We start from the raw sequence: 4,594 nt of genomic DNA, 5'->3' as shown, positions 1-4,594 counted from the left end.
GCCCCCATGCTCTTTTTCACCTGCCTTCCATCCAGGTGAAAAGAATCCTTCTTTTACAGGATGAATTCAATTGAATGAATACAAGTTAACCTCACATGAGCTGCTTTCTAAGAAATAGTAAACCTAAGTCAATCATCAACAAATATCACTTGTGGTTGGCCTCAGTTTCTTCAATCTGTAAAATGAAACACATTTCAGGGTCTGGAGTCAATTGGCTTTTTTATGTGTTTTGATAGCTAGATTTCAATGTATTTGGCTTCCTTTATAATCCTATATATTTGAAAACACTATTCAAAAAAAAAAGTTTCCCTAGGCTTCACCAGGCTGCCAAAATGGTCCATGTCACCCAAATGATTAAGAACCCCTTCTCTACACAATCTCTATAATCCCTTCCAGTTGGATTCTCTGTTCTCACATTGTGTTGTAAGGTTCCTTCCAGCTCTGGCAGTCTGTTACAAGGCTCCTGTCATCTTGAGCATTCTATGATGCTAAGATTTCATGACCCACCTCCTGACATATAGATGATGAATTCAAGATAAAGAATGGGACATGCATTTTTGGAAATAACTAATATGGGAATTTGTTTTGCTTTACTGAATGTTTGATACAGGGGCTTTATTTTTCTCTCTTTTCAAAGGTAATAGAGGGTGAAAAGGAGAGAAATTAAATGCTCATTAATTGGGGAAAAATTAACACTATGGGCTTAAGAAGCCAGGTTTTTCACTGCATACCTTTCAGGCCCTTTCTCGATGCCTTAGAAGCGCAAAAAACATGGGCCTTAGATAGTTGCTTAGATGGAGACAGAAGACTGTCTCAGAGAAATGGGCCCAGAATATAAATAATTTTACTTACTATAGAAAAGTGGGTGGAGCTGCTGCCTCCTCACCCACTCCTGCCTCTCAGGCTTCTACTCTGATGGCTACCTCAGCCTGGGCTCTTAACTAGGGCTAATAAGGTATTATCAGTGGGTTATATTTACTTTCTCTCCCCCCCCCAAACCCCCCCCCCAGGGTATATAGGGTGACCAATAATTCAGACTGCAGAAAGATATGCCGATGAAATCATAGCCACTGATGGCCAGCTTAACACACCCGTTTATCAAGGACACAGTGGGACAGTGAATGAGAAACCACCTATTATCATTTTAAATCGTTCATAATTGATTTCTCATAACTCAGCAGGCCAGAGCCTTGGCTGGAGCTCGAGTTATAGCATGATTGCTCAGGAAGTTATTCAACAGACAGGAAAGGAATAGAAACTTTCATAGATCATACATAACTCAAGAGCTTGAAGCAACCTGCAAGACCATCTCCTCCAACCTCCTCACTTTACAGAGGAGACTGAAGGCCCAGGACGTTATGTGACTTGTACAAAGTCATACTATTAATAAGCAAAAGAGGTGAAATTTTATTCCAGCCCTTCAAAATCTGGAGTCAATGCTCTTTCTACGATACTATTCTTCCCCTTCCTTTTTTATATCCTACTGATATGCTTATTGTCTTCAAGAATTATTATTTATAACAATAATAATAACAACAACAATAAATTCCCTTTACATTATACTTTAAGATTTATAAAGTTACATTTATTATTTCCTTTGAGCCTCACGGTAACCCCTGTGAAGTAGTTGCAATTATTATCCTCATTTTACAGATGAAGAGACTGAGAATGATAGATGTTAAGTGACTTACCAAAGACCATACAGCTAATAAGTGTCTGAGGCTGTGTTGGATCTCAGGCCTTTCTGAGTTCAGGTCTAGTTCTCTATCTGCCATGCCACCCAGATGCCTCCAAGAGAAGATTGTCCAGCTATATGGAAAGAGAGTTAGGCTTGGAGTCAGAGTCCTGATTAGTGTCTGCAGGAAATAGCTGTGTCACTCAGGCTATGTCAATCTCCCTGAGTCTAAATTCCATTTTCTGTGAGAGGGAATGTAATGGGAATGTGAATTTTTAAGATCTTCCCTGCCCCTAGGCTAAAGTGCACCTGGAGCCTGGGGTGGGAGGCTGGTTTTTCAGTAAATACTTCTTGATTGGCCAGTGAGTCAGTAAGGTTGTTACATTCTCTGAGCCAGGAGAAGGCTATATAAGCCCTGATGTGTAGCTTTGTTTTGGGGCTCACTTTGAGAAGCCCCCGCCCCGGCTTTGAAAAACCCAGATGTGGAAACCCAGATGTTGACTGGGTATGGATGTAATGGTTGGACAGTTTGGAAACTGTCTACTTGATCTGTTTCTGTCTTGATAATTCTGCCTGTATACTTTGAAGTTCGGGGTGTTGACCTTTTCCCCTGAACAAGGTAAACGATATATGTCTGACTGATTAAAGTAAGCTTGTTAACGCATTTTGAGTTGCTTTCCTTTATCAAAGCAGATCCAAGAACCTGTGTTGGCAGCCACCCTGAGGACGCTTGGGGTGCTTGCTGCCACAGGTAATAGTAAATCTTGCATCACCTACACCATGAAATTATTGATAGGAATATGCCCTATAAAACTTAAAGTGCCAGGAAAATGTAAGTCACTGTTTCTGTCCAACAAGGAATACGTCCTTCTACTACTTTGCTGCACTATATTATTGGTCATGCCATCTTTCCCCATACTTCCTCCTCCTTTTTTCTGGATAGATTGAGTCCTGCTTTCTCATATCATAAAAGCTATCATTTACCTACTGCTTTAAGATTTTAGCAAAATGTTTTTTTGTTGTTGTCTAAAGGTCCCTTCAAACTCTGATATTCTGTATTCTATGGTTGTTCTTAACTCCTAAGATTCCTCCACTCTCTGATATTGAGCCCCACATGCTCTGATAGTCTATATCTTCTCTATAGCATAGACAAAGAGTAACAATAGGAAGAGTGGAGAAAAATCCAGGCCCAATGCCTTTTCACAGAAAGCCAGGGTTTCCCGGGAAGTCTTAAAGGAGGGATCAGACGAATACTGGCTATGGATACTGTAAGGATATTGTCTTGTTTTGTTTCTGTTTTTTTTTTTTTAATGAGATATGGTTTGGACTAGATGCCCTATAAATTCTTGCTTTCAGATTGTATGCCTCTCAAATACCATTCTCTGAACAAAGCAAAGGAGAATTAGCTCTATACCAAGAGTTCAAAAATAGTTCATTTCCCAAATAAATTTTTAAAAAAACTTGCAAATATTGAGTACATTATAAAAGTTGTATTTCCTTGAATTTGACAAATATGATGAGAGTTGGCAAGCTGAAAATATAACTTCACATACTTTTATTAAGATTTTCCTTTCTAGAATCCTTGCCCATGTCAAATTAATGATCCCAGATCACTGAAGCATCTCCCCATTTTTCCCCCTATGATTTCTGACCTTGACTTGGGTAACGTCTAAAACAACCCCATGATTATAGCTTCAATCCACACAATTGTGACAGCCAGCAAGGCAAATTCAGTAGGAGCAGTGTTGTATTGACAATCATTTGTTTTAAAATTACACAGGGATTACATATTCTAGACATACAGTCAGCCTGCTAAAAGGCCTCCATTAATATTCAATGCATGGTCATGGTGAAAAGCAGGGTACAGACAGACCCAAGTGCATTTGGCATTTCATAGGGAAAGGAAAAAAACTGAATAAAAAGAAGGGAAAACTGGGGCCAATTTGTACCCTGCCGGTTTAACTGATAATTAGAGGTTACAGAAAAATTAATTTTACCTTTAAAATTTGTAACAAGATGTAGCAATGAATATTTAAGAGATTTCACACAAATACCTATTAACTGGCAGACACACTAATGGGATAATGTCATAGCTTGCTTGTCTCCAACTGTTTATAACTTAGTCAATCAATCTGTCAATAAACATTTATTAAGCACTTACTAGATGTCAGGCTTTGTGCTGGGTGCAGGGCATGCAAAGAAAGGTAGACTATGCCTGCCCTTGAGGATCTCACGGTCTAAAGGAAGAGATAATATGCAAATATCTACATACAAACAAGCTATCAACAGGATAAACAGGAAGAAATCAATGTAAGGAATGCAATAGCATTAAAGTGGATTGGGAAAGGCTTTCTGTCGAAGGTGGGATTTTAACTGGGACTTGAAGGAAGCCAGGGAAGCGAGGAGGAGGTGAAGATGAGGAAGGACAACATTCTAGGCATGGGAGATAGCCAGAGAAATTGCCCAGAGTTGGGATATGGAATATTGACTTCGAGGAACAGCAAAGAGGCCCATGCCACTGGATCAAAGAGTATGTGGTGGTATGTAAGGTATCAGAAGACCAGGAAGAAGTGTGTTTGTGTATGGTAGGCATGGTGTGGGGGTGGAGGAATGTCTTATTGTGGTTTTTATGTTTGATTCTAGAGTTAATAGTGAGTCATTGGCATTTATTTAGTAAAGGGAAGAATTTATAAATTGTACTCCTAGAAAGAGCTCTGTGAGGTAGACTGTACAAATATTATTATCACCATCATATAGATGATAAAAAATGAAATTAAAAGAACTAGGGAGGCTTTTCCTCAGGAATCAAGCTTGTATCAGGTCAAAGACTTTGGATTTGTATGTTCAGACTCTATGACCGTGCTATCTCCAATATGGTAGGTTTCAATCTCTAGAATCAAAATTGTTTATTGTTGTCGT

The sequence above is a fragment of the Petaurus breviceps genome, unplaced genomic scaffold, assembly GCF_028583685.1.
Source record: "Petaurus breviceps papuanus isolate PSGF00001 unplaced genomic scaffold, PetGlider_PUasm1.0 176, whole genome shotgun sequence".
Taxonomy (NCBI): domain Eukaryota; kingdom Metazoa; phylum Chordata; class Mammalia; order Diprotodontia; family Petauridae; genus Petaurus; species Petaurus breviceps.
The sequence above is the reverse complement of the archived record's forward strand: the minus strand, read 5'-3'. Positions refer to the sequence as shown.